Source organism: Lactuca sativa, chromosome 3, assembly GCF_002870075.4.
Source record: "Lactuca sativa cultivar Salinas chromosome 3, Lsat_Salinas_v11, whole genome shotgun sequence".
NCBI lineage: Eukaryota > Viridiplantae > Streptophyta > Magnoliopsida > Asterales > Asteraceae > Lactuca > Lactuca sativa.
The window spans coordinates 153,333,109-153,347,895 of record NC_056625.2 but is presented as its reverse complement, the minus strand read 5'-3'; positions in this window follow the sequence as shown (position 1 = coordinate 153,347,895).

The window sequence follows — 14,787 nt, the reverse complement described above, 5'->3', positions numbered from 1 at the left end:
GCCTTCCTTGATACGCATTGTGTGTCATAAACGCGCATCGTAAATGTGTGTCGTAAATGAGCGTCGTAAATACGCGTCGTCTATAGACGACACGCAAAAGCGCGTTGTCTCTCTTTATGACAGGGCCTTCCTTGACGCGCGTTTGCGCATCGTCTGAGCGTTTTACGACGCGCAATGAGCGTCGTAAAAGGCTGTTTTTCATGTAGTGTTTGCATGTATAATTAGCGAAAACATAGATCCAAGGTATTTAGGGTTGTATGTGCACCATAGGATGTTGTAGTATACCAAAACCCAACAGTGGTATCAGAGCCATGGGTTGTTTTCAATTATACTTGATGCAAGTTGCTGAAAAAAACTGAAAAAATCGAATTTTTTGCTGTCGGGACAGCAGACTCGACGAGTCCATGAACAAATTCATCCAACTCGTCGAGTTGGTTCATGCACTCGACGAGTTCGACCCCCTGACAGCTTATCTTCGAGTTTTTTGGCCTGTTTTGGATTAGAATCATTACCGCAAAGTGTTTTTGTTCATAAAATTTGTTTTTTGATACTATGGTAATGTTAATTCTCATCCAAATAAAGGATAATAATCAAAGTTTCAAGTTTTATACATGTTTATATGCTGCTTGAAAAATGTTGATTATGAATGTTCATGTTTATGAGTTTGTTTAGATTAATAGGAAAAATTATGAGATAGTTGTTTTCAATCCAAATTAATCTAGAAGATGTTCATAATATGTGTTTTTATAACTTATCCTCAAGTTACATGAAAAGTCACATTTATGAATTTTAAAACTCATAAAATTTCCATAAGTTATGAAAAAATGAAGAGTCACATTTTTTAATGCTTTTAAAGTCTTCCATAACTTGTCTACAAGTTATGGAACTTGAAGGGTTTTTTCCATTAAACCACTTTAAAATTCATAAGTTATGGAAACCATAAGTTTTTGAATTGTTCAAAACTTGTCCTCAAGTTTTGGAATTTGTAAAGTCAAACCCCATATACACTTTAATTCCAACCCAAGAATTTTAAAAGTTAAAGTTCAAACTTTATGGACTTCATTAAATTAATTAAAGTGTCTAATTAAAAGAGTTAATAATTCCATAAAGACATGGTTTAAGTTTAATTAAATTAAGAGTATAGTTTAATTAATAGATTAAACCACCAAGTATTTTAAATGTTTAAAATACACCCTATACTATTATAATATTAATAGTTAATACTTATATATATATATATATATATATATATATATATATATATATATATATATATATATATATATGTATAAGAACAAAGTCAGTCTTACGGTTAGTAGGGAATGAATATATATATATATATATATATATATATATATATATATATATATATATATATATATATATATATATATATATATATATATATATATATATATATTTATAAGAACAAAGTCAGTCTTACGGTTAGTAGGCCTCATTCCCGAAGCTGGTCTATAAGGGGTTATAAGGTTCCTGCCTATAAAATGGCAGTTTAATGGGTGTCTACTCTCACACATTGCTTCCTTGACTGGTGGAGGGTCGTTAGCCGAACGGGTAGGACAAGAACTATAATTCTCCCTTCATTAAAAGTACAATGATAAATACTAAGTAACTAAACCTTTTATAAATACCCAATACTTAGGAAAATGTGAATTTGGTGCTAACCCATGAAATTCACACTTTGTACCTTACCAAGTCGTTGGTGGAGCATGTGTGGGTAACCGGCACACTAATCTGGACTAGTAGGATTACAAAGGGTGACTTAATGTTTATCATAGATCGGTGAGCGTCTGTGGGTTACCGGCACATCGATTAGGTGATAATATTAGGGGTATCAAGTGAGTTTTCATGGTTATTCACACCTTGTTTTGTGATCCTCAGCATCCCAGTCACAAAATTTGAGAGGGCACACTCGAGATCGAAACATGTCGTTGAAAAGTTAAATGAATCTCAAAAGATCTAGGAGTTTCAAATCCAATTAAAACCTAATAAATTATTTCGTTTTTCATGGTGGAAATTGGTGAATCGTCATTCGCCTACCTTCAAATATCTTATAGCTTGGATTACGGCATCCCTCTTCCAAGTTATAAAATATTGTGTTGAATCCTAGCCTTAATATTTCATATTGGGTGTTATATTAAGGACTTAAAAATCAACTAAATTGAATATCTCCCATTGTAGATGTCTAGTTCAGACATCTATGATCTTCCCAAATCTCTTGGAATTTAACTTCCTCTACCCCCTCCAATTATTCTCCCTAACCCACAAGTTCAAGGTCACTCAAGCCCTATTGGCAACCAAGGTCTATGTGTGATCACATCTTGGAAATGAAGTCACATATTGACAAGCCGAGAGAGTTGGGTGTCAAAGTCTTAAGAAAGTTGGATGTTCAGTCACTTTCTAAGTCACATAGTGAGTTCTTTTGGGACTACTATGTGACAGACCATGACTTGACCCTTAATGATCTTACCTATTTGCTTGGTGCTGCTGTGACATCCCCAAAATCACGGCCAGAAAAGACCGGTTTGTTTATGCTTTGTTTAAAAATCAGAGTAACATTTTAAATAAAAGTGTTGCGGAATTTGTCTCAAAACAAAATATGATAAAGATTTATCAAAAGCATTTCCATAGAAATGTATTTCATTAAAAGACTTGGGATGTCATGTTCATACAGATCAAAAGCATAAATAGTACAATATAAGCCTTACTACATTATTTCATATCTACAGGCCTATATCCGTAATCCCTCGTCCAAACATCATATCTATGCTCAAGCGCCACTACCTGTAATACATAAAACTGAGTGGGTCAGGCTTGGGAGCCTGGTGAGCACATAGGGTTTTCAACCCACAATAAATAATTTTATTAACTTTATCAAACCAAACAAACCCGATTACCCATTCCCGTTATCCTCACTTTACGTCCCTAAGACATCTAACACAAGGGACCTAGTCTAAGGACTATCATCGGGATGGACACTACTACTAAGGGGATTCCTCAGCAATAAATGTCCTTAAGGCAACCATGTGGGGGATGGAGTACATCTGGTGAGCACACAGTTCAAATAAACACCTACAGGTTGCGAGCCTGCCAGTGTTCCACTGGACTGTCTAGAATAGTCCGTGGTCGTCATCTATACTCCGCTAGATGACTGGATCATCAACATCATCTATAACGAGGCCTCTCATTAATTTATTTTGTCACACAACAAATATTACATCTACCCATGTTTTACCCAACACATTTTGTAGATATAAAATACATACACAGTTTAAATCATTGAAAACATGTATAAAACGTTTATCCAGCATAGATAGCAAGTATTCAGATAATATGCACACATAGCACGTAATTTATATAAAATAATTCATATCTATGTGTAAGCTGAAAGTAACTATGCACTCACCTGAAAGGTGGTGACTCAGCACTCTGACAGCGCTTCGATACTCTCAAAACGATTTTCCTTTGATAAAACCTAGTACCAATACCACTAGGGTTTAGTCTAACAATAACCGCGAAAAATTAATTAGTCTGACTATTATTAAGCGTTAATAACACTCAATATAACTCATAATAATAGCCCAAATAATTATTTTAAGGACCTAATAACATTCCTATATTAAAACATAAGCTAAACTAAAGATAGGTTAGGCGTAGCTCACTTACAGCGAGTTTTTCTCAAAACCGGGCTTCGCTGGAGCAGCGTTTTTGAGCCGAAAGACTCTTTTCTTGGGACTCCGGGAGCCTCAGGGCTTCCTTCGGGTGCTAGGGGGTTTACCTAGGCTTTTAGGGGGGTTAGGGAGGCTAGAGAGAGAAACTAGAGAGAGAAAGTGAGTTTGGGAGGTGTGAAGAGAAGGCTAGACCCGGCACCTCTATGTATAGTGAAAATATCCGATGGACTCGCCTTGTAGGGGGACCTACTCGCTGAGTTGGTCCATGTGGTGGCCTTCTGATGGTGCCACGTCACCCCTTATCGCGTATCAGCCTTCGAACTTAGAAAAATCATAACTCTCGCATACGAGCTCCATTTTTGACGTTCTTTTTTTCAACGCGTAGGTAAAATCAATATCTACAACTTTCGTTTAGACTCCATTGGCTAATTCTCAACCGATCTCAAATTTAACAGTAGGAGGCTTTTAGACTGTTAAATGACCGCGAAGAATTCGTAACTCCTTCATACGAACTCTGTTTTCGTCCATCTTTTTACCGTTGAGTTCCTATTAATGAGATCTTCAACTCTCATTTAGGTCGCGTAAGCCAAAAAACCGCTCGAACTAAAATTCGAGTTTTGGGTCGTGCACTGCTAAGCCGAATCTTAGAAAAATCATAACTTCCTCATACGAAGTCAGATTTGGGCTTATCTCACACTTTAATTTTGATGCTTATTTTTATTCTTTATTTATAATTAAATTGTAAGCACATAAATACACATAATTCACATAATACTCAAATATTTGATCTTTATTACTTCAAAAAGAGTTACAATAGTTGAACTAGACTATTACATTGACAAATATGCTTAGCCCTGAAACCCGGGCGTTACAATTCTCTCCCCCTTAGGATGATTCCGTCCCGGAATCATGCATCAGCAAACTGATTTGGATAGCGACTCATCATGCCATCCTCTGTTTCCCAAGTGAGATTCGGCCCATTCGAATGTTTCCATTAGACTAGCACTAAGTCGACCATCTTGCGTCGTAACTTCTTAGTCTTACGGTCAACAATTGCCTCGGGCTCTTCGATCAGCCTCTTATTCTCATCCATCCTTAACTCTGAGATTGGAATTATGTCGGGAACATAAATAACACACATGGAAGGTGTTATGAATACCATTGAGTTCTTCGGGCAATTCCAGCTTGTAAGCTTGGTTCCCAATCTTCTGAAGAACTTTAAACGGTCCAATGAACCTTGGACTTAACTTTCCTCGTTTCCCGAATCGTATAAGTCCCTTCCACGGTGAGACTTTTAGCAAAACCGAATCCCCAACTTCAAAGGTTATCGGTCGTCTTTTCTTGTCAGCATAGCTCTTCTGACGATCCTGAGCTGCTAACATTCTTTTCCTAATCATCTTCAACTTCTCAGCAGTCACATGGACTGTCTTGGGGCCCATAAACTGCTTCTCTCCGGCTTCTAGCCAACAAGACGGCGTACGACACTTCTGTCCATACAAGGCTTGATAAGGTGCCATCTTGATGTTCGAGTGAAAACTATTGTTGTAGGAAAATTCTACCAGAGGTAAGTTGTTGTCCCAATTCCCTTGGAATTCGAGGGTACATGCTCTCAGCATATCTTCCAATGTCTGAATCGTTCTTTCGCTCTGACCATCAGTTTGCGGATGATAAGCAGTACTCAAACACAACTTTGTACCCAACTCCTCTTGTAGACTCCTCCAAAACCTCGACGTGAAACGACTATCACGATCTGATATGATCGTAAGAGGAACACCGTGAAGTCTTACAATTTCCTTCACGTAAGCATTTGCGAGCTTATCCATAGACCACTTCTCGTTGGCTGCTATAAAGTGTGCACCCTTGGTGAAACGATCCACGACTACCCAAATCATGTCGTGTCCGTTCTTGGTCCTGGGGAGTTTAGTCACAAAATCCGTGGTGATGTCTTCCCATTTACCCATGGGAACAGGTAAGGGTTCTAAACTCCCATACGGTTTCTGATGTTGTGCCTTAACTCTCGCACATGTCACACACTCGGCCACATACTTTGCAACATCGAGCTTCATCGTCGGCCACCAGTAGTAGGGTTTTAGGTCCCTATACATTTTAGTGCTACCGGGATGAATTGAGTACATCGTCTTGTGTGCTTCTTCCATCAGAAGGTCTCTTATTCCTCCTGTCTTAGGTACCCAAATCCGATCTTGGAATACCTTTAGTCCTCGACTGTTTGTTCCGAATACTAACGTTTTGCCCAAACGTTCTTCCTTTCGGTCATTCTTCCCTAAAGCTTCTTCCTGAGCCTTCCTGATACTTTCCACAATCGTCAAGACGACTTCAATTCTCAACGCTCTTGGCCTTTTCCTTTCAAGGTTGACTTTCCGACTGAGAGCATCAGCAACAACATTTGCTTTACCTGGGTGGTAAAGTATCTCACAGTCGTAGTCCTTGAGTAGTTCTAGCCAGCGTCGTTGCCTCATGTTCAACTCCTTCTGATTAAAGAGATATTGGAGACTCTTATGATCAGTGAAGAGCTTGCACTTCGTGCTGTAGAGGTAATGCCTCCATATCTTTAAGGCAAATACTACCGCTGCCAACTCCAGATCATGAGTGCGTTAGTTCTTTTCGTGCTCTTTCAATTGTCGAGATGCGTATGCTATCACCTTTTCTCATTGGGTCACAACACAATCCAACCCGACTCCAGATGCATCACTATAAACCACAAAGTCTTCAACTCCATCGGGTAGAGAAAGTATCGGTGCTTCACATAACTTCTTCTTTAGCTTCTCAAATGCCTCATCGTGCCTCTCACTGCACGTATACGTAGCTCCTTTATGGGTCAACACTGTTAATGGAGCATTTATCGAAGAGAAGCCTTGGATAAATCGTCGATAATATCCGGCTAATCCTAGAAAGATTCGGATCTTCGTGGGACTCTTTGGACGTTCCCACTTCATTACAGCCTCGATCTTTGCGGGGTCAACCATTATCCCTTCCTGGTTAACCACGTGACCCAAGAACTGGACCTCTCGTATCCAAAAGTCGCATTTGGAGAACTTAGCGTAAAGCTTCTCCTTCTTTAATACTTCCAACACTTCCCGTAGGTGCTTTCCGTGCTCCTCCTAGCTTTTCGAGTAGATGAGAATGTCGTCGATGAACACAATCGGGAATTTATCGAGGAATGGTTTACAAACCCTATTCATCAAATCCATGAATGCTGCTGGAGCATTGGTTAGTCCAAACGACATAACCAAGAACTTGTAGTGTCCATATCTCGTTCTGAATGTAGTCTTCTCGATATCCTGATCTCTCACTTTCAGCTGATGATATCCCGACCTAAGATCGATCTTTGAGAAGTAGCTCGAACCTTGCAGCTGATCGAATAGGTCATCAATCCTTGGCAATGGATACTTGTTCTTCACCGTTGCCTTGTTCAGCTCTTGGTAGTCTATACACATTCTCATGCTTCCGTCCTTCTTCTTCACGAATAACACCGGAGCTCCCCATGGTGATGAACTAGGTCGAATGAAACCGTTGTCCAAAAGCTCCTGAAGTTGCATCATAAGTGACTTCATCTCCGTCGGTGTGAATCGGTAAGGTGCTTTTGCTATCGGTGTTGTTCCTAGTAACAAGTCGATACGAAACTCCACTTGGCTATCAGGTGGTAATCCGGGAAGATCTTCAGGAAAGACTTCCGGATAATCACACACAACCGGTATATTCTGCACCTCTTTCTTCTCCTTCTTAGCATCGATTACGAATGCCAAGTACGATTCACATCCTTTGGACAAACATTTCTTGGCTTTCATCAGGGAGATGATTCCAGAATTCACTCTGCGCTTGTCCCCGTACACCATAAATGATTCCGTTCTGGGTGGGTTCACCCTTACTATCTTCTTTCAGCATAAAATCTCAGCATCGTTGGCGCTAAGCCAATCCATACCCAAAACGATGTCGAAACCGTTTAACTCTGTGGGTAATAGCTCTTCGTGGAATTCGTTTCCGTTTAGGTCAATGACGATGTTCCTAATACGATTACTAACAGGTACGAATTTGCCACTGGCAACTTCTACAACCAGGGCATTATCAAGTTTTTCTACAGGAAATGTTAATTTCCCACCAAATTTATGCGACACAAAGGAGTAGTTGGCTCTGGAATCAAATAGTATATTTGCAGGCAAACCATTTACAAGAAAGGTACCTGAAGCAACGTCTGCTGCCTCCTTCGCAGCCTCGACCGTCATCTGGAAGGCTCTCGCCTTCAGCTTCGGTGGAATGTTGGGCCTTCCCGCATCTTTCTTCTTTGGGCAATCCTTAGCAATATGCCCTTCTTCACGACACTCGTAGCACACCCTCTTGATGGTGGTGCACTCATTGGCATAGTGCCTCGTTTTCCCACACTTGTAGCAGGTTACTTCCTCACCACATTTTCCCGAGTGCTTCTTCTTGCACTTCTCGCACCATTTCAATTTATTTCCTCCCCCGAACTTCTTTGAACCGAACTTGCTCTTCTTTTTGTTGGGTTTAGCAGACCCTTCAAATTTCCTCTTCTTGCCAACCTCGACTTTGCTGGCAGCTCTTCCCTTAATCATATCCTCCACACACTTGGCAGCCCAGATACCTGCCTCCAAAGTAGGTGCCTGACGCACTGGCACCGCGTACTCCCATGGTAGTCCCTTTGTGTACTTATTAATTTTCGTCAGCTCATCCGGAACAAGACACAAGGCAAACTCCATCTTTTCTGTGAAGTTGTTCGTGTATTCATCGATTGACATGCTTCCCTTCTTCAGGGATAGAAACTGGTTCTCTAGCTCGAGCAGGTTTTGAGTTGAGCAGTACTTTCGTTTGAATTGCACCAGGAATTCTGCCCATGTCAGTTGTAGGGGCTTGTTGGGGCTTAAAGTCTTCCCCAAGGTATTCCACCAACGTACAGCGCCTCCTCAAAACTGACGCACTACAAACGTGGTCTGTAGCTTTCCTCTGCAACCGCACGTCATGAAAGCTAACACCATCTCCGAGATCCAATCCATGACCCCGATTAGATCTTCCTTTCCCGTGAAAGTCGATGGCTTGCAAGTCTGAAAATCCTTGTACTTGCATCCATTTCTCTTGACTCTGTCATCTTGGTTGTTTTGTTGAACTATTGGTGGGTTGACTTGACCAACAGTTCCACTGTAGTCTCCCTCCTCAGTCTGTTGCTTCCTCTCGATTTTGCTGGAGCAAACATCTGGTTTCTTCAATTTGACGATCCAACATCGCTTAGATCATCGCTTGCACTCCGGCCATCGTTATTGGCTCAGCAGCGGCTTCCACCACCGGTATTTGCTCAATCACTGGGGGTTGGTTTTTGTTCCCATTTGCATTCACGTTTCCGTTACGGTTCCTTGCCATCTTGATCTATACACCGAATAAGGTGAATTTAGATCTTTATTTAGGACAAATGTTCAAATCGTTCTTATCACCCCAAAATGTTTACATGCTAGTTCTAATGTCGTAGTCGTACGTTTAGAATCCTAAACAAATAAGGTTTCCAGATCCGGTCGGCAACAGACCATAGATCCGAACAATTTACAGCATACCAGGCACAAAGCATTTAGCACATAAAAGCATTCTAGGCAAAATTCCTAAAATAAGCTACTGCTCACACCTCACAATCATCGCTTAGCATTCTAAGTTTAAGTCTAGAAATCCTACAAATTCCTAGTTCATTTAAACTAATGCTCTGATACCAACTGTGACATCCCCAAAATCACGGCCATAAAAGACCGGTTTGTTTATGCTTTGTTTAAAAATCAGAGTAACATTGTAAATAAAAGTGTTGCGGAATTTGTCCCAAAACAAAATATGATAAAGATTTATCAAAAGCATTTCCATTGAAATGTATTTCATTAAAAGACTTGGGATGTCATGTTCATACAGATCAAAAGCATAAATAGTACAATATAAGCCTTACTACATTATTTCATATCTACAGGCCTATATCCGTAATCCCTCGTCCAAACATCATATCTATGCTCAAGCGCCACTACCTGTAATACATAAAACTGAGTGGGTCAGGCATGGAAGCCTGGTGAGCACATAGGGTTTTCAACCCACAATAAATAAGTTTATTAACTTTATCAAACCAAACAAAACCGATTACCCATTCCCATTATCCTCACTTTACGTCCCTAAGACATCTAACACAAGGGACCTAGTCTAAGGACTATCATCGGGATGGACACTACTACTAAGGGGATTCCTCAACAATAAATATCCTTAAGGCAACCATGTGGGGGATGGATTACATCTGGTGAGCACATAGTTCAAATAAACACACAGTTCAAATAAACACCTACAGGTTGCGAGCCTCCTAGTGTTCCACTGGAGTGTCTAGAATAGTCCGTGGTCGTCATCTATACTCCACTAGATGACTGGATCATCAACATCATCTATAACGAGGCCTCTCATTATTTTATTTTGTCACACAGCAACTATTACATCTACCCATGTTTTACCCAACACATTTTGTCGATATAAAATACATACACAGTTTAAATCATTGAAAACATGTATAAAACATTCATCCAACATAGATAGCAAGTATTCAGATAATATGCACACATAGCACGTAATTTATATAAAATACTTCATATTTATGTGTAAGCTGAAAGTAACTATGCACTCACCTGAAAGGTGGTGACTCAGCACTCTGACAGTGCTTCGATACTCTCAAAACGATTTTCCTTTGATAAAACCTAGTACCAATACCACTAGGGTTTAGTCTAACGATAACCGCAACAAATTAATTAGTCTGACTATTATTAAGCGTTAATAACACTCAATATAACTCATAATAATAGCCCAAATAATTATTTTAAGGACCTAATAACATTCCTATATTAAACGTAAGCTAAACTAAAGATAGGTTAGGCGTAGCTCACTTACAGCGGGTTTTTTCTCAAAACCGGGCTTCGCTGGAGCAGTGTTTCCGAGCCTAAATGCTCTTTTCTTGGGATTTCGGGAGCCTCGGGGCTTCCTTCGGGTGCTAGGGGGTTTACCTAGGCTTTTAGGGGGGTTAAGGAGGCTAAAGAGAGAAACTAGAGAGAGAAAGTGAGTTTGGGAGGTGTGAAGAGAAGGCTAGACCCGGCACCTCTATTTATAGTGAAAATATCGGACTCGCCGAGTAGGGGGACCTACTCGCCGAGTTGGTCCATGTGGTGGCCTTCTGGTGGTGCCACGTCACCCCCTATCGCGTATCAGCCTTCGAACTTAGAAAAATCATAACTCTCGCATACGAGCTCCGTTTTTGACGTTCTTTTTTTCAACGCGTAGGTAAAATCAATATCTACAACTTTCGTTTAGACTCCATTGGCTAATTCTCGACCGATCTCAAATTTAACAGTAGGAGGCGTTTAGACTGTTAAATGACCGCGAAGAATTCGTAACTCCTTCATACGAACTCTGTTTTCGTCCATCTTTTTACCTTTGAGTTCCTATTAATGAGATCTTCAACTCTCATTTAGGTCGCGTAAGCCAAAAACCGCTCGAACTAAAATTCGAGTTTCGGGCCGTGCACTGCTAAGCCGAATCTTAGAAAAATCATAACTTCCTCATACGAAGTCAGATTTGGGCGTTCTTTTTATCGATGCTCTTAGTTTAACATATTCTACAACTTTCATTTAGATTGCTAAGGCTAAATTTTGCTCTATCGTAAATTCACTATTTACGGTTCCCGGTGTCGTGTCGGTTTTGCCGTAAAACTTCGACGGGCCATAACTTCTTCGTTATAACTCAGATTTCGGCGTTCTTTATATGTAAGGAAACCTTGAGACATATTCTACAACTTTATGTAGAGATATAGGGCTTATCTCACACTTTAATTTTGACGCTTATTTTTATTCTTTATTTATAATTAAATTGTAAGCACATAAATACACATAATTCACATAATACTCAAATATTTCATCTTTATTACTTTAAAAAGAGTTACAATAGTTGACCTAGACTATTACATTGACAAATATGCTTAGCCCTGAAACCCGGGCGTTACAGCTGCTGAATCAGAAATGATTTGAGGACTAGTAAAGCAAATTTGATTAGAAGATCAACTTCCCAAACCTTCTATTGCCAAAAGATAGGGCATTGGTTGCAAAGCTGCCTAATTTACCCGAACAATCATAAGGTTGGTAAAGTCAAAGAGGTTGACTTTACTTCGGGTAAAGTGCGCTATCTAACTCTATTAAGTTTCTACTTGAGATTCTTATACATGATGTGACCAGATCACATTTTGATGTTTTTGTATAATTGAAGAGAGGAAGCTTAAAGGGAGTATATGTTGATTTTGATCGCGAAGATGGATTTCGATCGCATGGTTCGGTGATTAGAATTATGATTTGTTGCTTAAGAGTTATGATATATTGCTTAGGAATAGATAACAACAAAATTTTCATATCCTTACAGTGGCATTTGTGAAAAATGGTTGTTTATATGATTCCATTGATAGCAATATTGGAAAATGGATTTGATTCTTTCGGATGTGGTAGTGTCATAATTTACCAAATAAGGAAAGATTCTCATCACCCAAGTTTCAATTGGACCGAAACTTGGAATCATACAAGTTGTATGATGAATGAGAATTTTCATCATTGGAAAATTAAGTTAATTGAAAGGACTAAGGGATTGAGTACACATTCGTGTGCACTGGTCAAGTCCACCACAAAGATCGATAAGACTATTCGTCATGATTTACTAAAGTTTAGTAAATATGGTTATACTTACAAGTTTAAGTATAATTCTGAAACATTGGAAAAAAAATTCGATGTACGGCAGAATGAATGATAAGAATCAAATTAGGCAGAAAGATAAAAGTTTCTCAAATCTGAAAAGATGGGAGAGTACTTTAGTATCATGTTTTATGATCATCTTAATGATTAAGATACAATATCACAATTAATCCTCTAAGGGCATCTTAGTGCTTTCTTATGGCTAAGAAGAGGAGTCATGAATTGTTGGAATGGTTAAATCAAGAAGATGAGTCATACTTCGTTCCAAAAGAAAAGTCTTAGAGTCATACTCCAAGATTGTAACTTGAGTGACACATCTTAAAAAAGGTTTATTAAGACTAGTCAAATGTAAGAGTAAAATGTTTTCTACTCTTGTACATTTGAAATTGGTAAGTTGTGATGTTTTGGATAAAACAGAGACCAACTTAGGCCAATTGATTAAAGTGTTAGTCTTGATAAGAATCTACACTATCCCTTGGATATTTGTTTTGTCAAGGAATGGTTCTTGACAAGAGAGTCTTATATGTCAAGAGGACAGTGGGAGTCTTAAAGGTCTTGAAAGTTTCAAGAAGTAATCAAGGATAAAACCTATAGTTCTTCACTAGCACACGATGTGAGGTTTATAACCTATCGTGTTGACATTTCTATGCCCATAACTACTTGGAAGCAATGTCAGGCCCTTGGGCTGCCAGGTGGCAAGAAGTTAAGACTGCACAAGTTCAATCCATATGAATTTGGAAGTGTCACTAAACTTGTCTTGTGATTATGGTTTTGACAAAATTCATATGGATAGAAACTCATACACCATAAAATCTAAGTGTCATAAGGTTTCTCTCCGATTCATGAAAATGATGGTGAGGAAATGCTTTCACTAAGTAGATTTTTAATGGATAACAATTGTGACATTTGCATTCTCAAAATCGTTAGTAGAGTGTGTGTGGGTAACCGACACACTAACATAGACTTGTGAGAAATGGAAAAGGTCTAAACAATTGAGACTATGATTACATTATCCCTTTTCATAGTTCTATAAAATTGTTTAGACACACATGTGAGCTATATAAGGAAATGTGTACGATTTTGATAAAGTTTATCAAAGCATCTTGTACCAGAAATCTAAACTTTGGTAAGAGAGTCAATAAAGTATTGATTTCTATAAGCCCAACTAATTTTTGGATACATGTCAAAGCTAGTGGGAGCATAAGTGTCATGCTAATAATTATCATGTTAGTGGGAGCATGATTATTATGTTAAGTGTTAATTATAGAAAACAAAAGGGTTTCAATTGGGAAAAGTTGTTTTGCTATAATTAAGGGAGAGGAAATTATACTTCATTTCAAATCATCTTAGATAGTGAGATTTTAATCATGTTTAGTCAAGTATATATATGAATTTTATGTTGGAATGGTTCGACTTAAGGAAATTCTATATATATTGCGTTTTCAAAATTCGATTATGATTACGGCATCCCTCTTCATAGTCAAATTTTGAGAACATGGTAAATAAAAATATTGTAGCAAAAGATTGGTTTAGTATGATGTCTTTATGTGAGACATCATGAATCGTGTCCCATATGCTTCAGATATAGGATCGATTGCATGTGCTATAATATTTATCCTTTCTAAATTTTTATGAATGTCTAAGGCATTAAGATTTAGAATTGGATATGACTAAAATGATTAAACAATTATCGAGGACAATCTAAGGTTTACCAAAGATTGGTTGCTCAGGGATAGTTGGAAGTATAGTGTTAATTTTTGGAAAGGACCATAATTGACATATTCTGAAAAGAGGCAACTCTTGTTCAGAAGTGACAGTCAAAATGAGAATATGGAAATATTCCCAAAGGTAGAAGATGTTCATTCAATCTGTGTAAGATTAGGAAACTTAATGCAAGAAGGTTGTTCAAAGGAGTGTACTTTGAATTTGAGACTTTGGTTCCATGGAATGCTCTCCATTGGGATATTCTGTAATGATTGTTGACAAGTCTTTGTGACTTTGTGCATAGTCATTACGAGAGGATCAATGCATATACGTTTAGAATCTAACATATTTCGTTAAATGGTAGGGATTTGGAATTCTTACATTTACGATAAAGATTTGGGATTGTGAAATGAGCATCATTGGAATCATGTTCAATTGATCTATTTCACAAAGTAAAGATCATGGATAAACATAGTGTGCATACTTGATGCATGGCATGACTAGTGTTTACAAAACATAGTTTACATGCTTGGAGCATGGGACAACTATTGTTTTAATTCAAGTATAAAGTTGATTATTTGAAACATTATACAATGAACAATGAGTAATAAATATGGTGTTTAAATAAA